Source organism: Sorex araneus, chromosome 4 (assembly GCF_027595985.1).
Source record: "Sorex araneus isolate mSorAra2 chromosome 4, mSorAra2.pri, whole genome shotgun sequence".
NCBI classification, from domain to species: Eukaryota; Metazoa; Chordata; class Mammalia; order Eulipotyphla; family Soricidae; genus Sorex; species Sorex araneus.
Genome location: NC_073305.1, coordinates 156,574,614 through 156,596,927, shown reverse-complemented (window position 1 = coordinate 156,596,927; position 22,314 = coordinate 156,574,614). Strand labels below are relative to the sequence as shown.

Sequence of the window (22,314 nt, the reverse complement as noted above, 5' to 3'; positions counted from 1 at the left end):
GTCTCCAGCACTGTTTCTTAGGGTACATTGCTGGTGAAGGTCCTCTGTACTAATAAGCACTTATGTCAGGACATATTAAACTGCTGGTAAATTGCCCTTTGAAGCATTCAGGTAAATCGAAAAAGTCCTCCAAGGTGCTCCTGGAAGCCTCTTTTTGGCACAGGAGACCTGGAGTAGCACAGTGCTAACTCCCAAAGAGTTAATGTCCATGACAGTTTTAGTTCCTACTTTTTAATCATAACTTAAGAAAGTACATGGGGAACCAGAGAGACAGGAGAAGTGGTAAGTTATTTCCCTAGCATGTGGGTGACCCAGTTAGATCCCCAACAGCACATATGATTCCCTGAACATGACCAGGAGTGATACCTTAGTAGTTCCATTAATGAGCCCTGACCACAGCCTGCTGTGGACCAAACTCCTTCCCCCAGAAAAGAAAGTACACAAATATAAGCACTATTAAAGTGCTTCAATAACTTCATTTTATTAATAAATTTTTCCAAACCTTAAGATTTTAATGGACTGGAGTGATAGCACAGCAGGTAGGGTGTTTGCCTTGCATGCGGCCGACCCAGGTTCGATTCTTCTGTCCCTCTCGGAGAGCCCGGCAAGCTACCAAGAGTATCCTGCCCACACAGCAGAGACTGGCAAGCTACCCGTGGTGTATTCAATATGCCAAAGACAGAAACAAGTCTCACAATGGAGACATTACTGGTGCCTGCTCAAGCAAATCAATGAACAACAGGATGACAGTGCTACAGTGCTAAGCTTTTTATGAAATAAAAATATTTTAAATGAAAAGTATATATTGGAAAATTAGAGAAAATGTGAATTAAATAGTTAATAACCTCTAATTTTATGATGTTCACATAAGAATAATTTTTTATATTTGCACATTACTTTTCATGTCTTGCCAGAAATTCTCCATTACATTCCCCTATAGGAAAATAAAAACAAGGCTGTGATGTTCCCGCAGGATCTACTATCACATACAGAAGAGGCTAAGTTGGTCTCCCAAATGGAGAAACTAGAGGCACCCTCCAATAACAGGTGTCTTTTCTCTTCAATTTTAATGAGCTAAAATGCATTTGTAATTAGTGCCAGGGTAATCCTCAGAGCCATCTGCTCACATGTTGTTCAAGCACATCTCTTTTAAATGATATACTTTTCTTACGATGTTCTGGAAAATAAATACTCTACTTAGACTAACTTAAATTTCTATTTGCGGTTTTAGAAACCTATCATAGAGATAACATATGACCTGGTAATGCTTTAGAAAGTATACACAAGTGCTTTAAAGAGTATAGAGACATAGACATATCAAATTAGAAGACAGCAGCCGAATTAATGGTAGGAATAAATTAATCAGTATCATGATAAACTGACCTGAGATAAGTTATTCTACCATTATTTTATGAAGTATGACTTTTATGTATTCTAATTCAGAATCTGTAAATATTACATGAAAAAAAATGATGTAGAGGGAATGAGGCAACACCAGGTTGTTCTCAGGGCTAACTCCTAGCTCTGTACCAGGAATAACTCCTGACTGTGCTAGGAGTTGGGAAGGGGTGTTTATGAAGGCGGTGGAACCAGTGTTGGCCACGTATAAAATGAGTACCTTAGCCCTGTATACTCTCTCTCGTCCCTGGATGCTGATTGTTATGGATGTTTTCAATTTTCTAGGCATGCTTCAATCTTTAAATCTGAAAGTAACTGTCCTTATTACATGGCTATTTCACAAATGTCACAGCTTTACTCTTTCCTTAAACACGTGTGTCATCTATATCACTCAAGGATCAAGATTAGGAAGAAAAGACCATTAAAAATTAATCCTATACCTGCACCACATATCTTGGGGCAGGAGAATAGTACAGCAGGTAGCGTGTTTGCCTTGCGAGTAGGCGGACCTAGGTTCAATCCTCAGCATCCCATAGAGTTACCATCAAGAGTAATTCCTGAGTACAAAGCCAGGAGTAACCCCTGAGCATCATTAGGTGTGGCCTCAAAAGAAAACAAAACAAAATCTTGTATTTGTACCATATATTCAATGCAACTACTTTAGAACAATTTTCTGGCATGGTAACACTGTACCTCAAAAACATAAAAACATTGATACATTTGGCTTCTCATGGATTTCATACTTTGAATCTGAGGAAAGCACACTATTTCCAACACAGAGAAAAGTTAAAACCTTGTTCACAACTAAGTCAAACCACATCCATTGGCTTTGGCGTTCTATGGAGATTCCAGTTTTAAAGGATTTTGTCAATGTCACTTTCATTTGATCATTGATTTCTGAGATCCTGAATTGGTTTGGTCCCATCATGAAGAAACAGACGCCTGAGCTTCCACTCACTGGCATGTCCTTCTCAGAGTGGTGATGGCTGTGAAGATGGACCCAGCAAGGTCCCACGGTCGGTTACGGTCCTGATCCTAGGCTCATGCTTGTCACATTCTTTGTGACTCCAAGGCCCTCTGTAAACCACTGTTTTATTTTAGTCACACATTTTGCTAGTCAAACATTGCAAACTAACCCTCAACTCACAATCTTTACTTCCCCATTTAAAGACATTGCATTTCTAGAAACTCTGGGTGTCACTTTCTTCTCCTAGACATTCATGATTACTTTGCTTGTTCCTTCATTTGGGTCTTTGCTCCAACATCAGAGCTGGTCACAAGGGTTTCCCATGACAACATATCTCTATTCCATATCTCAATCACCTTTCATAACACTCCTTGCTTTAAATTTCTTTGAATATTTGCCAAAACAAACTATACATCTGTTGTATTGCCTTCAACTAGCACTTATGTGTTATGAGAATAACTTTGTTTCCCATTTTGTTCTGTTTACTTTACTAATTTAAAAATATTCAAAATTTATAATAATGAAGGTAATGTGTCATAGACCCAGTGCCCAAAACAGTACATGGTAAGTACCAGTAAAATAGTAGTTGAATAAATAAAGTTATGAGTTGCATCATACATGAGGATAATCATCACACATGGCTGAGGGATGTAGTATACCATCTAGGTTGTCTTACACATACTGTGATATTTAAAGAATGATAAAATTGCCTACTGATGCATATATCTGAGGTATCCCCATCATTAAGAAATGCATGACTGGAAAGAATTGAATGAGTAAAATTTTATCAGAAACCAAAAAGGGAGAATTGAGAATCTGCCAACCTAAAGCTGCAGGACTATGTGTAGGTGAAAGAGGACTATGGCAGGTGAATATTTGCAAGGGAGTTCAGGTTACTGACCCCCAAGGCAGGATTCAACAGGTAGTTTCACCTCTCTCCACCCCATCCAACAGGAGGCAATAAATGGGAGAGCTGGACTCATGGAGCAAAGAGTGGGCTTGAATCCCAGGGGCTTCCCAGTCAGCAATCTCGTGACAAAATAGCAATCAGGCTCTGGCAGGTGGGGCAGAAGGAATTCCCATGGTAATCTCTGTATAAATAAGGATCAGGACTCAGGTGGCCTTATTACTGGCTGATGAATATCATGTACTGTCTTTTTCATCATTCTTTTACTTTCAACTCTTTTTTAAAACTACTTAACCAAATTCCAAGTGGAAGGTTTTTATGAACAAATCCATGCTTTCACTAAATACTATCTCCCTTCCTCAGACTTACATGCAGAAAGTCATATACATCATCTTCTAAAACCCTCACTCTTTCCCTTCTTACTAAGAATCTAACTGTTCTCTCCACCCTGCGCTCCTTGGGAGGAGAGACCATGATGCTCTCTGCACTAACCAGAGGCTGGCACTTAGGAGACCCTGAAAAATCTGGCCCAGTAAGTTGTTTTGAACTAAATAATCCCAGAAGACACTAAGCTAAAAGTGCACTAACATACATATCTAATTTCATCTTATTTAAACCATGAAGGTTTTGGTCTCAGAGAGGTTTTTGAATAAGAATCGGAATAGTCAGAATAGATAAGGGAAAACCTAGGTAATAAGTAATAAATTTCAACATGTGAATTTCAATAGTGTAATAAAACTCATGAAATGCTACTGAAATCTTTATAGAACATGTGCACTTTCCAGAGATTTCTACCTATCCTTGCATCAATAAACATAAAGAAATATAATTATTGTTGTGTATTTTGTCTTTATTACCAACACTTCAATTTTAACAATAAATACTATTTTGAAATATTATTATATCAATAGTAGGGTTTATATTGCATCTAAGGTTTTAAATATTAGAACTATTTTTTCTGACATCATATCTAATCCAGCAAACAATTATTAAATACAGATGATTATGCCTGGCATAGTCAAAGCATTATAAGCAGCATATAATGAGAAAAACAATGACGGAACTAGATTTAAATGAGCATTCAATATTTTTATTTATATTAAAAAACCGTTTGAAAGTAGATATACTATAAAAGGAATGTCTTCATATTTCATATTTGAACTAGCTTAGGATAATGATAAAGGAGTTTCTAATATCATGTTTGTTTCTGCTCATTACAGATAATATCCTGCATCCTTAACCTCCATCCCAATTTTTTTTTAATAAATGACCTCAAATACCATTTTCCAAAATAAGCCCTTCTGATGGTTCTCAATAAATAAACAAGCCTACCAATCACACTTTCAGTAGCATGTACTTGGTGATATTTGTCAGTCCAAAAGCTTCAAAGACCACCCTCCTTAATCATCTGATTCACAAAATCCCTGGCACTCAGTTGCATAAGATTCTTTAACTTTCTCCCACATTTTCAACTATCTGAAACTGCCTTACCTGTCTCCGAATCAGAATGTTCACTCTTTTGCCACCTTTGTCTTGATCCTTGTTACCTATCGCCAATTGGCAGCCACTAGAGTTATATCAATTATTCATTAATAAATTTCCTAGAGTGACAAAGTTTACTATTATATGTCAGTATGACAACCTTCCATGTTATCAGTAAGCAAACAAAAAAAGTCTAGGTCATGCTTTTCCACATGGCTTTTGATATCTTGTGTGAGATGCAACTTACATTAGATAGAATGAGTTGTAAGCATAATTTAACAGCAATTACCAGACAAATCAGACTAAATAATAATTAGGTAAACAAATTTGTTCTGAATTATTGATTGAGATTCCCTCCAAAAATGAGATCATAACTTATAATAAAAGACTCTTCCTTCAACTTTTAAAAGAAAACCAAAATCATCCTCATTTCAGTTATGAATAATTTTGGTAAGAAAATAGAAGTTGTGGAAAAATTGAAAGTGGCACTTAAAAACCACCTCAAATTCACTGCTACAGTTGAACAGTTCCCCTGTGGCCTTAAGCAATGATTTTAAATTAAAAAATTTTCTATAGGAGTTTAAGTGAGATCCAAGCTCCGGGCCTTGCAGGAACAAGTTTAAGTTCTCACTCTGCAAACTAACATACTCAGCTGAGACTGTCTCCTCTTGGAAGAAGATATAAAAGCAGATGGCTTAAAATTTCGATCTTTGGTTGGTTTGTTAATGCTGGATCAGTGACTGATAGAGTAGAGATTCTCTAGCCTTGCCCAGCATCTTAAACTAAAGGTGGAACAATGTGGAAGTCTTGAATTTTGTGTTCTAAAATAAGTCTACATAAATAAAAATCTACATTGTATTATCAGTAGCTGGTTGATTTGTATGTCTATTTTATATAGCCGGTGTCGGGTGAAACTTTTTTAAGCAAAAAAAGAGAGTCTGAGTGGAAAAAATTGCAAAGTCCCACTCTAAGGGCCAAATCTTCAGAGTTCCGCAGATTTTGCCTATCCTCACCACTTGGTCTTGAGTCAATGCTGAGAATACAGCCATGAGCATGACGGAAACCAGCTGTTCTCCCCTGGCAGGCGGCCCTTTCCTATAGTACGTGGGCATCTGGCCCAACTGCCAGCATGCTCAAGGACTCGAAGAACCTGACCACCTCACTTGCAAAGTCAGGGTTGGGAGAGGATTTGCTCCACAAAGTGACCTCTTGTTCATCACCTTCAGGTGAAAGCTTCAGCAAGAAAGTCTGAGGCTACCCTCCCATGAATACTAATGAGCTCTTAACAGTACATAAAGTAAAATAAAATCATCTTGTCTCTTGCCATTGGTTACAAGATGGATGGAATTTGAGGGGATTCTACTAAGTAAAATAAGACTGAGAGAGAAAAACATTATGATTGCTTTCATAAGTGGAGGACTGAAAAAAGCAGAGGAATGAACAAAATAAAACTAAACTCTTGGAGAGAGAGAACAGATTAGTAGTAAAAGGGGTGGGAGTTTAGGGTGCTGAAAAGGATAAAAGGATGGTGGAGAGGGAATTACCATAATGTAGTATGCATGAGATTATGACAAAGTATAATGTGCACATGAATCATATCATGATATAACCCAATGTTTAATCAATTAAATTTTTTAAAAGAGCATTAATAAGCTAATTTTGTCTCTTGTTATGGGCTCCGAGATACATAGAAACTCGTGGAAAATATTTTTAAATGAGTAATCCATCTCAAAATGTTATCAACCTACATTATAAAAGAGAATTTTAGGTAACAAAGGAACAAAATTAGTAGTCAGAATAAGCTGTTACTCATTTTTAAGAGGTAGCTTTCCTTGTTCAAAACTAAGACAAAACATTAGTGCCTGCATAATAAAGGGTTATTGCTCACACACTGTCAATTACGAGTTCTTCTAGTCTAAAGATCAGTTTATACTAAGTACCAAATGTTTTAAAACATTCTCAAATAATCTGAAGTTTGGATAAAGATTGTACGAAATGTCATGTGTAATACTACTTGTAATTGCCTAAATGTTGAAAACAGCCTAAAGGTTTAATTTTACAGGAATATTTAACAAATTATGGTGTATCTATACATTAAAATGTTACACCGTGATAAAATTTATCTTACATTTTCAAAATACTTAGAATATAAGGTTAGGCAAACAAAATAATTTACAATATGCTAGTAACTACAGGGGCATAATTATTAAAAATAAGAAAGAAAATACTGCCAAAATGTTATAGGTTCTTATGGGTCATATTAGTTACAGGAAAAATTTGTCCCTGTTCTTTAGCTGTTTTGGTTTGTTTTGTTTACTAAAGCTTCCAAAGACTGCACTAGAAATGTATATTCATTTTATTCTGTATCACTGTATCACTGTCATCCTATTGATCATCGATTTGCTTGAGCGGGCTCGAGTAATGTCTCCATTGTAAGACTTGTTGTTACTGTTTTGGCATATCAAATACGCCACAGGTAGCTTGCCAGGCTCTGGCGTGTGGGCAGGATACTCTTGGTAGCTTGCCGGTATCTCTGAGAGGGAGAGAAGAATCGAACCTAGGTCGGCCTAGTGCTATACTATTGCTCCAGTCCTATTTACAAATTCTGGAGCTCTATTTACAAATAGAGCTGGAGTCCTATTTACAAATATAAGTAAACCATATTACAGTTCACATGTATGTTCATGAGCTACTGTTACATGTGGTTTGGAGTTGATCTTATATGGTTTTCCAAGTGAGCCACAATGTGTCCCTCTCCTTTGTTAAAATCAACTTAAAGAAAATATTGAGATAATTTAGATTTATCTGTCAGCCTCTAGATGCTAATTCTCTCTCCTTTCTTCTTTCATCTCTTTCTCTCTCATTCTCTACACACATACACACACATACATACGCACAAATATATTCTTTTGTAGCTTACAACCTAAAGGCACCTCTGATTCACTATCATCTTGCAAAAGTCTACTCTTTCTCAATAATACTTTTTATCCCAGAAAGCTAATTATCTATTTTCCTATTCTTTTTGTTTGTTTGTTTGTTTGCTTCTGGGCCACACTCTGTAATGCTCAGGGCTTACTCTTGGCTTGCACTTAGGGATCACCTCTGGCTGGCTCAGGTGACCCTATGGAGTGCCCAGAATCAAACTTGGGTCAGCTATGACCAAGCAAGCCAATCGCTCCGGCTCCCCAGTTACCTATACCTGGCTTTTTCAGATATCTCTACCACCAAGTTATTTCAGGGTTTTGCTTCATGTCTGACTATTCCATTATATGATGAAATTATTCTCCTTTTTAAAACTATTTTCACTGCAGTACCAGAATTTACCATACCGTTAAGGAGCGATAGCACAGTGGTAGGGCGTTCGCCTTTCACGTGGCAGACCTGTGTTTGGTTCCTCCGCCCCTCTCAGAGAGCCCAGCAAGCTACCGAGAGTATCGAGCTCATGCGGCAGAGCCTGGCAAGCTACCCGTGCATATTGGATATGCCAAAAACAGTAACAATAAGTCTCTCAATGAGAGACGTTACTGGTGCCCACTCGAACAAATCGATGAGCAACGATGACAGTGACAGTGACAGTGACATCATTCTGACACCATAACCACAACCAGAGTGTCTGCTTCCATCTACTAGGTGTCCTTCCATCCCAAGGACACCACCCAAGCCCAAACAAACTCCCCTCCCTCGTGTAAGCTCATCATTTCCTTAGACAAAATCTTCAGTTCTAATGACTTTTACTTAAATTATTAGATTCTTGAAATATTTATCTTCTTAACACCTCTAGCCCTTAACACAGTACCTGTTAACAATGGAAATTTAACAAATGTTGTAAAATAAAATACTAAAATAAAATAAGCTCAGTAGCTTCCCCCCAAAAAAGATCACAAACATTACTTTCCATAACTAAAATCTTACTTGGGGCATAGAATAAAATACAATATGGAATATCGTCTCCAATTTATGAAAGAGCAAAATAGTTCCTGACATCTGAGAGCTGATATGGCCCTCACTGCTCATTGCTAGGTCCTTGTGCTACTTGTCAAAAGTAAATAAATTCATAGAATGTGAAGTCAGGACAGAAATAAGTCCATTATGTAATACCATCTGCCCACAAACAATAGCATGAACACTGTATACACCCCATGAATTATCAATATCTCAAAATCTAGTTCATGAGTGGCTATTGCTGTTACTCTTTTTCAATTAAAGAACCAGCATGTGGAATTTTTGTCTCCTCTTTTTTGGTATGTGTGTTTGCTTTTTGTTTGTTTTCCTCTGGTTTGTTTGTGTCTGTTTTTGGGTTTTGCCTGTTTATTTGGGGGCAATAGCCAGCTATGCTCAGGGCTTACTCCTGGCAGTGCTTGGAGAACTATATAGGATTCCCAGGATGAAGCCTGTGCTGGGTATGTGCAAAGCAAGAATCTTACCTGCTATTCTACTTCTCCATCCCACCTTGCCTCCTTTTTGATCAGATACATAAAGCACAGTAGCATCATTCTTGATAAAATACAAAAGCATAGAATGAATTATTATTGCTTCAGTGCAGGATAAAGCCCTACTTTAAACATTTCTCCCAAATAATTTACACCAATCAAAATTATAACTTGTTCATTTCTAACACCCTTTTACTGAGAGGTCTTACATCTCCCTATGTTATATATTCCCGCTATCTGTACTGAGTAGCAAATTCAGTCTGTCCAATTAAAGGAAATTTCCTGGTGGTCGTTAGCCATATGACATTGAAAAATGCTTAGCCCACCCTGGGATGTCTCTTTACTCAGGCTGTACAAATTCTTCAGAAACCTCTTTCTTCTCAAAGCTTCTCCTTAATGAGTTTTCTAGGTTTCAGTTTATTTTATTACTTTTAGTCTCTACGAATTTAAGTTCAGATATTATTATCAAATTTACATGTCATACTACTGATGCACCCTGATCTTGATTCCATCTCTAAAACCATTATCATTCTATTTTATCACTTTAACAGTCTTTTGCAGGCTCCGTGCTGGCACCATGGCCCATTTTGTGCACAACCTCACGGAGAAGGCCCCGGCGCTCATCAGCGCTGCTGTGATTTACTCAAAGCCTTGATTTGCCACATTTTTCCAGTATTCCAAGGTTGAGCTGAGTCCTCCAACCCTCGCTGACATCCCAACAGCTATTAAAAGCTTGAAGAAAATAATCAACAGTGCTAATACAGGGAGCTTCAGGCATCTCACAGTGAAGGAAGCTTTGCTGAATGGTTTGGTGGCCACAGAGGTGTGGATGTGGTTCTACGTTGGCGAAATCATTGGGAAGCTTGGCCTCATTGGCTATGATGTCTAAAGACCAATGAACAGCTTGTGCACTGGAGTGTTCTTGGATCATGTGTGGTCAGACTGATATTTGAATAAAATGATGTGTCAAAAAAAGTCTTTTGCATGTTGGCTTTACTGCTCCAACTTTGTATGAGTTCTACACATATGTTTTAAATATCCATTATCATGTATATCCATCATTCATCTTACTCTTACAGATACCGATACCTTTACATAGCTAAATTTAAGACCGGTAAAACATCTAAGCAAAGTTGGCTTTGCATTTGTTAAGTAATGTGATGTCACTCACATTCAATTAGCAAATAGCTTCACTCAGAGCATCTCCAAGTATAGACCGTTAAGGCTGAAGTTTCTCTTAACTGCCTTCCACATTCAGTGTTGCCAGTTCTCTCTTTCCCATCTCTGCCTTGTTCCATCTGTCTTTCCCTTTCTCTAGTCCTCTCTCCTACCTTTCCCCCTTCCATTTCTATCATATTTCCGGCAAACTACCTGTATAAATAAAGGTAAATTCAGGCCATGGCAACTGGCAGAAGTCCCTTCTTCTCAACTGAAATCAGTGACTAAAATTAAGCCTTCCAGACATCTGACTGCTGACGTATCTATCCTGCATAATGATAGAGATCCTGCACTAAGGGGAAAAACCCTGTGAGATTATGAAGTTTTCTGCCAAAACTGAATATAATCCTGCTGGACAACTCTCCCCAGACGACAGGATCTTCAGCCACATTTAGAAGTTCAGAAGTTAACCCTGCTCTCCGTGCACAGAGATGTATCCTCTAACTTTCCATTTTTGTCCTCTACACCTCAAATTGACCTTGCCTTTTCAGGGAGCATTTTCAGGATGCTCCCTGAAAATTCAGGATGAGGGTTAGATTCAAACAGATCTGGGTTTCCATAACAGTTCCTTCTTTCATTTTCCCTCTAGGAGCTTGGGCAAATAATTTAATCTTTGTAAGCCTCCATTTCCTGGCTTAAAAAAAAGATAAAATATTTACTTTCCTGGGACTGTAATGAAGATTTGGTGAGGTTGTGTATCTAAGCCACATGGGAAATGCTCTCCAAATGTTAGCTTCTACTCCACCCGGACTACTTGACAACGTACAAAATCCTGTCTCCCTCTCAGAAGCTTCCCATTTCATATCCTTACTCAAACCAGGAAAAATATTTAAGCCAGGGCAGATGGTGAAATTTCTGTTCTCAGATCAACAATCAAGTGCTGGTGGCTCTATCGATCTGCACACCTCTTCAACATCCTGATATTGCACTCTCTCACTTTCTTTGCTATACCCCAGACGCCAAACAAGAATTTATGCACACAATATGTCTGTTAGAGCCTGGTCCTGGTATTCACATCAGGTTTGCTTCTGTGCAAGGATATAGATGCTCTGCTAGTTGTTCTGATAACCTCTATTTCACACACTTTGTATGGCTTGGACTTTTGGAATCTGGTTGTTTGTTGGAAAACCCACTTTGCACCATCTTTCAGATTGACCTGATGTATCGAATTCTGACTTTGGGCTTAAAAGTTGTTGCACTGTTTTCTAAAGCACATGTATGTTCTTTGCCAAATTTCCAGGATTTGGATCCTAATTCTAGCCACAGTCTCAAACAAATTAACTCCTTTATTTCCAGTTCTCTCACCTTATTCTATGATATTTAAATAATATAATATAGAATGATATAATAAATCCAATGCATATAGTATGTGGGGATTCAATAAATGTCAGTTACACGTATATAGGTTTTTTTTTTAACTCCCCTAAGGACTTGTGTCAACTGGCTTCCTTTTAATTTTATTTTATTTTATTTTTTGCTTTATGGGTCACACCTGGCAATGCACAGGATTACTCCTGGATCTGCACTCAGGAATCACCCCTGGCAGTGCTCAGGGGACCATATGGGATGCTGGGAATCGAATTCAGGTCGGCCGCATGGAAGGCAAATGCCCTACCCACTGTACTATTGCTCCAGCCCCCTGGCTTCCTTTTTATACAGTCTGATTGACATACACAATATACAACTGCTTCACCTGATTGCCCAACCTATCTTCCTAATCTGGTCCCTCCTAATTCATTTCATCCCACAAATACTTCTGTTAGCACAGATGTTCCTCCATCGTGACACACAGTCTCACTGAGACTTTGATAATGTGACTCATATCCACTAATATTCTCATTTGAGACATATAAGCTTAAGCCTCTTTGGTGATAACTCTAAAAAGCGCCTGCTGCCTTCTCTCTGCCTAACTCCCTTGAGTCCAAAGAATGTGCATAAATAACAGTTCTGTGTTCATAACTTCACTTTCATTTGCAAATTTTCACTGGATTAATAATACTCAATATTGGGATATCTAATTTCATGATATCTAGACAAACCTCTGTAAATGAAATCATTAGCCTAGAAATAAGACACAGGGATATTTTCCAAAAGTACATGGATAAATAAATGATAGGTTTCTCCTTCAGTGAAGTCTAAGAACCATAACAGTATCAGTTATAAAAATATTTTCTCAAAGGTCTTTGCCTTAACTGGGAGTTTTGAATTTGCATGGGTAGTGCCACTGAGTATAAACTTCATGTTACTGTACAAGAAAGAGGAGGATGCAATTTCCTCAATAATTTTTTGCATGGCAAAAGAAATTTTGGCAAAAATAAAGACACCCTACTGAATTAGAGAAAATATTTTCACTCAAGTACAAAAGATAAAGGATTACTGTTCAAGATCTATAAAGTACTTACAAGTTCAACAATAAGAGACTTCATAACCCACCAAAAATTAGGAAGAGGAGGTTAGCAGACTTTCCCATAGATGGCCAGTAGGCAAATGAAAATCTGTTCATCATCAATCAATATAAGGAAAATGAAAATCAAAACAATATATCTCACACCAGTGAGAATGACATATATCAAAACGATTGGAATCCATAAGTTTTGGTCAGGAAGTAATTAAAGAAGGACTCCTCCCCCCCTCATATATTGTTGTTGGGAATCTTATTTGGTTCAGCCTCTGAAAACATAGTATGAAGATCCTTCAAAAAAGTAAGAGTGGAACTACCATATGATCCAGTAGTTTCACTCACTAGCACCTATTCTCCAAAATACAAAAACACTAATTTGAAAAGATACATGTAAACTATGTTCATTACAGTGCTTAGTACCATAGTCAGGATATGGAAACAACCCAAATCTCCAATGACAGATGAATGACAAAACGTTGTGGTATATATACACAATTAAATACTACGAAGCTGTAAGTAAAGACGAAATAATGCAGGTCACTGCAGTGTAGAAGAAACCTGAGGGCATTGTGTTTAGAGAAAATAAGTCAGAGGGCGATATTTCATCACAGAGGGAAAAGGATAATGACTAGGGGATCTCACACATCTGTGCAAGAGAGACAAAACAAGGGAACAGGCAATATTGAACAATGGCAACCCCTCTTGGATGACAAAACCGATTCTCAAGAAGTGGGGGAAATATTAAGGGTACTGAAGATCAGAATAAAGGTGGTGGGTCTTGGGTATTTTGGTGTTGGTGGGATGCGTTACATTTGTACATCAATACATCTTTAACACTATTATAATCATGTTATCTAAAATATAAAAAATGTTAGAAATTATCATCCAGAAAAACACACTTCTGTATGATACTGACTTAACTGTCTATCAAATTTGCCTCTGCATCAGCAACATCTACACTCTAGACTGGGGACATTATCCGGATCAAGAGTACCACAGAAGCCGGACAGAGTCAAGAATCATGGACAGAGGTCTAATAGAAGCATTTCTAGGAGATTTCTCTAAGATTTGGAAAAGAGAAGACTTCTCCTATGGTTTTAGAGTCCAAGAAAGCAGACTTGAATCTACTCACTTATTTTTCTCAGAAGATGGAAAAGAGTCTCAGAATAAAGCTGACTTAGAAGAGAAGATGGGAAATCAGCAACAGAAAGAATCCCAACAATGACCTCTGAGATTCTGAGTTCTAGCTACCACTGAATCAAGTCTACTTCATTATACTTGCCAGGCTCATGAGCCAGTCAGTCTTTTTCAGATTAATGTAGGTGAATGAACGTTTTTCACGCTCACAATCTGAAGAACCATGGACAATTCCATTTCTCAGAAACAGAGAGTGGGGTCATGGGGTGGGAAGGGATCAGTCTGTTCACTCTCGAGTCCCCTGATGCTTAGGGAAGAATAATAGGTCCTGGCTGCAAAAAGGAATGAACTGATCTACATCTTTAGACAATACTCACATTCTCATCATTTCTGTGTAATTTCATCTCATATAAAAAAGTTTTCAAGCACAACTAATTCCTGGAACATACTAACTGGTAGTACAATGGATCACCACCTCTATATGAGTATTTCCATTTTTTAGTAACATTCAAAGCTTTTGGAAGAATCTTATCCATGACTTTGTAACAGTAAAATCCTCAGGATTCCTGCTGGGTAAAAGGGGGAAGATGAGGTGGAGGTAAAGCACAGAACAGGCAATGAAAGTATTAAGAATAAACACCACCAACAAAATTCAATATATTTTAGGAAATCTCAAACTTCTAATTGTAGGTGCATATTCCAGATTGTAACCTGAATTTTCAATCAATAATTTGAACCACCATTAAAATCTAAGGCTAACCTTCTCTGTCCCAGGCAAATAGCTTCCTAAGCATGTTCTAGCTTCTCTCTCTACAGAGGATGAGAAATGCAGTGGAGCATAATGGTGCAAATGTGCTTTGCATGATTAGTCCTGGTTTTATCACCTTTCTGTTCTAATTACCTCTTTGGGATGGTTATAAAACAACTTGAGATTATATGTGAAAATGCAGAAAAATAATTGAGTAGTAAAATCTGGTATTTATAACTGTGTCAAATATTATAAATTGAGATTACCAGTGATTGGTCAGATGTCCTGGGTGTCTGTTTGCCTCTTTGTCTACGTGTCTCTTTCTCTCTCCGTATGCACTAGAACTCAGCTTCTTATTTATTTGTGGTTTGGGGGAGGGAAGGTACACCCAACTGTACTCAGGAATCACTCTTTGCTGGACTCTGGGGATCAAACCCAGGTGGAGCAAATACAAGGCAAGCACCTTCTCCACTGTCAAAAAAGATGAAAAGAATAGGGCATAGATGCTGAGAAAGACCAAGGAATATAATCAGTGGCTTCTATCAGGATGATACCTCTGGTTTTAAACACTCCATCTAGAGTCTCTGTCAACCCACCACGATGCTCACTCATGTGCACTGGAGTATTAATGTTCAAGGACCACTGCAATTGCTCAGCAATCTACATGTTGCATTAACCTGTTCCCTCTTCTCTGGCCTGCAAAAGACGGTGAGACAGGATACCCTGCCGTCAGTGCGCAAGCATGATACATCTGTGGTCACCTCTATTCTCTGTCTGCTTAGTACCAACAGATCTTTGCAGACAAAACTCAAGTCCTCAAATAAATGTACCTGATAAAATTACAAATCGCATATTCCTTAGTAAAATGAATGATCTTTCTCGCCAAGGACTTTTTTCCTGTCTCTACACAAATTCTTTTCCAAATGTTTCTTGCTTGCTGAAGACTGCTCATTCATTCTCTTATTCAGGAAGATTACCAATAAACAGAACTTATGTTTAAACCACCTCATCTTAAACTCCAAATTCTGTTTGTAAGTAATATGCATTTCCATAGGGACGTATTTTTATCTTTTGCTAATTTTGTCTATGGAATGTAAAAAGTGGCATCTGCTTTTATCTGTCTTTATGTTTTTTCAAAGCTAAATATGAATTCAGTTGTCTTTATACTAAGAAAATAGAAACTAGGAATTTAGTTTTTCTTTATGCTTTATTCCCACACTTTCCCTTTGGGAATAAGATCATTTAAACTATCAATATAGAGTCACTTCTCCTACCTGTCAATATTTGTCTGTTTCAGCCCCACAGGGGTGTAATTCATATTCTGAAACTACTCAAGTGAAACTGTAGCAATTTAACCCTTGGAGCATCCAAAAGCATCATTTAAAATCTCCTTCATGCTAAAATAACAAGCGCTGTCATCCTTCTTTACAAGATCAATCCTGAAGAAACTCTTCTCAGATCACAGACATTTATCTGAACCCAACTCAGAAGCAACAGGTAAAGTCTGTCTGTGCCAGCTGCATTAAAAAAATTGCTTTCAGAGACTTCCCAAACAACACTCTTTCCTGAATGGTTTTCCCAACTTAGGATACACACCTCAGTATAACCCAGTTACAAAGTACTGCTAAATCATCTTGTAACTAGGAGCCATTAGAACTTCATTCAAGAAAATCATCCTTACCACCCCAGTGTATAGTTTTAAGATTAAAATATATTCTGTCAACATTAAATTGCTAAATCATTTATATCTTCCACTTAAGGGAATCTGTTTTCTGTTTAGAGGAGCTGCTTGTAAAGAATGAAACTACAAGCAGGTGCCTCTGTGTGGGTAAGGAGAGGAGGAAAAGAAAAGACTTGTTAGTTTGAAACTGTAGCCTACATTTCACAAAATGGTAATATATTCTAGTATCAGTAGCCAAATATACTGAAGGTCACATTTTAGCAAGTGTTTCTATAATGCATGATATGGAAAAGCATTAAATAGTTTTTATAGGAGCTGGTAATATATGCAAAAAGAACTACAGAAAGCATATCTCAAAATTTGGGTTTAACTCAAATCCCAAAAGAGGTCAACATTCTTCCTGATATATAAGAAAACTCATTGAATCTTCCAATGCAGTTGTCCACAAGTACTTCTGAAGGTCTTGGGGGGTGGGGGAGGAACTTTAGTCCATTCTATTTAATTCTAAAATACACCAGACTGAGTGTATTTGGAAAATTGTAATTCGTTAATTTTATATATTTATACACACAAGTGAAATATCTGATTTTATGAAGTTACCAAATGCCTGGTGCTTAACAATGAACTGTTTCTATTACACACACACACACTCGCACACTCACACACACACTCACACTTCTCAATCTACATTAGAGCCTGCCAATACACAGAGAGCGTGCACATACCCAGTGAGAAATGTTAGCCTAGACAATTCATCTTAGCCCAAGAATGATTAATGGAACCAATCTCGCAAAAGCTCGACCCTTTTTCTTAAGGGCAAGCTGGATACATGGGAAGAAGGATGAAGAATAGGGCTGTATTTGGCAAATAATTCCTTCGCCTCTCCATTTTCGCTTGTGTAGCTCCCACCACATCCACATCTTGCTTTAGGCACCCCTGACCATACTTTGCTCCCGCCTAGGAATGCAATTAAAGGAACGCCATGGACATCTTTCCGGAGACTGCTGACTCCCTGGAACTGAGACAAAGGAGGGTGTAGCGTGGAGAAAGGCAGCCGGGCGCTCCGAGGCTCTCCATGCTCCCACACTTCGCAGGATTTCTCTTGCGCTCGGGAGACGGAGGGAGTCGGGAATGGAGGGAGCACTTGGTTTGCAATTCCCAAACTTGGGGAGCCAGTGTTTACCCTAACTCCGAAGGCTGACTCCAGGGAGGGGAGGCGCGAACAGGCGCCGCGGTTCAGCTGGGCACCCCCCTGCCCACCTCGGGCTGGACTCCCCTTCGCCCACTTACCTGTCCTGGGCGCGGGGCCTCGGGCGCCTGTCTGGGCGGTGACTCCCGGAGCCGCCGGGGTCGGGGGGCGTCGTCAGCGGGAAGCCGCCGTCCCCCTTCCCATCCCGCGGCCACAGCGAACAACCGAGCCAGGCCGGGGGGGGGGGGGGGGAGGCGGGCGGGGACTGACCGCGGTCCCGGGGGCGCAGGAGGCGCCGCAGCCGGATGGGTCGGGGGGTCGCGGGCGGCGGGCTGCACCCACCGGGGCACGGTGCGCTCCTGCCCTGCGAAGTCCCGGGGCGCGCGCGTCTCAGACGCCGCCGCCGCCCCCGAGAAAAGACAAAAGGGCGCCCCGGGGTTGGCAGGGGAAGAAAAGTTTCTGCTCGGTCCACGCTCGTTCCAGCCCAAACGTCCGCCCGAGCGCCAAAGGGGCGCGCCGATGTGGGGTGCGGGGCCCCTCTGTCCCGGGTCGCCCCCACTCCGCGCCCGTCGCGCGGTCTACGACCACCGTGGGGGACTCCCCCAACCAGCTGCTGCTGCTGCTGCTGCTACTGCTGCCGCCCCCCACCCCCACCCCCAGCAGGTCAAGGCCCGCCCTCCTCCTGGAGCGTGCACACAAAATCACACCCCCTCTCCTCCAGATCCCCCGATTTCTGGTCCAAGTTACACTTTCTGGAGGCGGATCGCCCGCGGACAAAACCTACCGTCGAGAAGAAGAAGAGCGGCCGGCAGCAGCTCCTCTCGGGGCCGCAAGGCCAGAAGGTGCAAACGACACACCCTCCCGCGACGCCCGCCTCCCGCCGCCAGCCGAACCCGGAGTCCTGGAGCCCTCGGCCCGCGCGCCGCCTGTGCCCCGAGCAGTGCGGGGGAGCCCCGGCCCCTGCCAGGTTCTATTGGAGCAGACGCCGCAAGGACCCCGGGCTCCACGCCCCTCGCTCGCTTTCTTATCAGACGCCTCCTGGGCGGGTGGGGGTCCCCCTGGTGGGCTGCGCCGGCTCTGCGCTCCGCCAGGAGAGTCCACAGACCCGGGACGCCCCGCCTAGCAGCCCCGCTGCTCTGCTCTGCAAAGAGGCTCCTGGAAAGCGGCTTTGGGGGTGCGTGATCGCCGAAGAGAGCGCGGAGTCGACGGAGGGCGAGGTCACGAGAGCATCGCTGAGAGGTTTAGGATCAAGCACAGCCAAGGAGGGGTACAGGTTACTGCCCCTTTGTCCTCACACCACTGACAGGAATAAAGCAATGGGAAGGTTCGGCCGGCTTAAGTGATGATTGTTCATATTTTCATCTACTCGGGTCAACTCAGTACATAAAGTAGGTCGATCTCGGGCTTGCCATCCCAGCCGTGGCACCTTCGTGGGGAGAGCACCTCAGTCCCTAGCGCTGGAGGGGATACGTACCTGGGTGTTTCCTAAACGTTCTAGCTGATGGACACATGGCAAGTAAGGTGTTCTAGTGTTATCAGTTGATCTCACGTTCAGGAAGAGGTGGTATCTGGGGTTATTCAAATATGTCTCTTGTTTGGGCCAGGGATGTGGCTCCAGGGGTAGAACACAGACTCAGCATGTGCAAATTCCCCAACTTCCATCTCTGGCATCACATGGTCATCCTCAGAACACCAAGGTGAACGATCCTGGTACTCCTGCGAGTTCCCCACCCCAAACCCACACACAGACACCTTTAAAATAAATACCATAATAATAACCTGCCACAGAAAGAGAGGGAAGCAAAGAGAAGTCCACGCAAAATTTATCAGGTTAAAAAAAATCCAGGTAACAGATAAGGCAATGAGAATAGACTTTAGACAATGACTTTATGATGGGGCAATCTTCCAGTTTTGACTAGAAGAATTGAGGATTTGACACGTTTAGTACATATTGCACAATCAAAATAGTTTCTTTGAAAAAAACGAAATGATTGGAGAGGGGGTGGAGAAATGAGTCACCTCTATAAGCCATCTGTAGTTTTATTTTTACCCCACCTGCATCTAATACTTTTTAGCCCACAGCCACCTGCTCAAATCTCTTAGATTTTCTCACACATTTGTTAAGGCACTCCCCATAGAAAGGAGCAGGATGCCACTGAGCCATACCTTTAGTTGTAGTCTCTGCATTTTCTAAGTAAATATGCTGAAGCCACAGTTTTCTGTGACACACCGAGAGTGATCTCTGCTGGTTACAGTCTCTAGCTTCGTGGGGAATGAGTAACGTGCTCACAATGTCCACAAGGAGCCCTCACCTGGCAACCTGTCTAAATTGTGAAATGTGTTAAATGGTTTTCTTCACAATTTAGGTATTGAACAAATGTGCCTACTCTAAGAAGGCTTGATGAGGGGAGGGTCATAAAAGAAAGAACAAAAACATTCTTCTTTGTTGTTGCTTTGGGACTATATTCGGCAGTGTTCAGGACTTACTCCTGTCTTTGTGCTCAGGGATTATTCCTGGCAGGACTAAGGGACCACATGCAGTTCCAAAGATTAAACTAAGATCTGCTGAATGCAAGACAAGAGTCCTTCCCACTGTACTATCATTCCAGACTCTTACCCAACCAAATTCTTGTGATGATAAATATCACTAACCTGTTATTTCTGAACTGACATTTTTGGTGATTAAACCCACAAAGGGGAGAAATTAACTTCTGTAATACTACTATAAGAGAATTATTTGCAACCATTTACACTTCTTTTAAAGATAATTACTATTAGTCTGAGAGAAGACAGAGCTAAAATGTTCTATACTTAGAGTTAAGTTATAGTAGAGCAATAAATTCCCAAATAAACTGTTATAAATTTTTCCCTGGTGTTGAATGCCTAAAGCAAGTTCAAGTAAATTATATAATTTCTGCTAATGGCTAGTTCCTTTGCATCTGTTTAAAAAATAATAATAAAGCCTATGAACATATCACAGCACTAATGACTTTGAATTTGGTTTCATATTCTCTTTAGAAGTAATGGATGGGACCTGTCACCATAAAACTCCATTGTGCTTAACACATATAATTTTGCTGTGTCCTTCTTAACTGTGTGAATTTTCTTTAAAAAAAAAAAGCCATTTTCTAAGAAAGCAAAGTATGAAGAGGAAATCCTTTCTCTAATTCATAATCAAATATTTGCTAACAGAGAACCTTATTTCTTCCATCCATTCTTCCTTTCTCTTATCCTTTAAGTATTTTTTTTAAAAAATAGACTGCATGCTGAGTTATGAAAATCTTCCCACAGATCCTATTTGAAATTGAACTGAAATGACAGACTGGTTATGGTGTCACACCTGTTCCACTGTCCATGGTACTGAATTAGCCACTGGGAATTAACACCTGACTTCTCAAAGTAGATCTGAGAACAACTTGCAATATTGACTTCAGTAAGAGGCATCATCAGGAGACTCTTAGGATCTCCGGATCCATCCCAAACCTACTGAAATAGACTCTAAAGTTAATAACACCCTCAAGTGAATTATATGTTCTTTAAAATTTGAAAAGTGCTTCATATATTTGTTTTGATAATGGAATAATTCTGTCCATTCATAATTTAGCAAACATTTATTCTATTAATATTGCTGCATTGTGTTCATTATTGTATTGTTATTTTATTGTATTGTTATTACTTACTTTTAGGACTGGAGCGATAGCACAGCGGATAGGGCATTTGCCTTGCACGTGGCCAACCCAGGTTCGATTCCTCTGCCCCTCTTGGAGGGCACAGCAAGCTACTGAGATTATCTTGCCTGCACGGCAGGCCTGGCAGGCTCCCCGTGGTGTATTTGATATGCCATAAACAGTAATAATAAGTCTCACAAGGGAGATGTTACTGGTGCCTGCTCGAGCCAATCGATGAACAGCAGGAGGAGAGTGCTACAGTGTTTCATATAGAGCATAATTCTCATTGACTTGTGACTTCCTAATACACTATTTCTATCACTCTTCACATACTTTCCTCTGGAAGCACAACCTTGTTACTATCTTTTCACTATATATTATTTGATAATGGTAATGTGGTATTGTTCAAAGATGAAAGACTTTGAATAAATCCAGTTAAAATATCAACTTTGAGCAATTAGTCTCAAATTTATTTTTGTTATTTTAAAACTGTTAATAATTGTAAAATATCTCCATAATGCTATTTTAAATATTTAATGATATGAGAATGTCATTTTAAAGTACTTGTCCTGCAATAGAGCAGATTAAAAAAGCTTTCAATCATTGTGATAATGCAACATCTTCTAACAAGGAAGTGAAAACATACTATAAACAACTTAACCTATAATTTCTGTTGATTAAACTTTAGCAAATAACATTACTTATTATTATTAATAAGATAAAACTTTTAAAAACACCAAATTTTCTTTCAGTTCTACCTAGAGTTTTGATAAGGAATAAATGAAAATAAAATCTTTACCAAAGGACTTAGCACTGGGGCCTCTAAATTCTTTATAGATATCTGAATGCTCAATTTTCCCACCAAAAAAATACAGAAATCCCACTCGTTGCACCCGCCGCTCCAGTATGAACGAGGAGGCCAAAAGAGCTACTTTGGACACCAGCAGCCCACTGAACAACTTGCAGTATGTGAACTGAGCGTTTCCGCCAGGCTGCCCCTGCGGGGGCCCGGTATTTCTCTAGGTTTTCCCATCTTATGAGCACCATAAAAGGGTAAAAGATTGTAGCGATAGAATTTCAGGCAGAAT

General features: G+C 39.9%; 1 protein-coding gene and 1 pseudogene across 2 annotated transcripts in view; one reads left to right on the top strand and one right to left on the bottom strand.

The window, feature by feature from the left end:
- Nucleotides 1-18,803, bottom strand: part of TMEM200A (transmembrane protein 200A) — a 94,477-nt gene extending 75,674 nt beyond the window's left edge. Inside the window, exon 1 of one of the 2 annotated variants that reach the window (XM_055135298.1) lies at nt 18,343-18,803. The gene's annotated coding sequence lies outside the window, so the exon portion shown is untranslated. Of the gene's footprint in view, nt 1-17,659; nt 17,793-18,342 lie in introns of those variants that run through there. The other variant, XM_055135299.1, reaches the window with a different exon arrangement.
- Nucleotides 9,762-10,100, top strand: LOC101559136 (ATP synthase subunit g, mitochondrial-like; annotated as a pseudogene).
- Nucleotides 18,804-22,314: the final 3,511 nt, after the last annotated feature.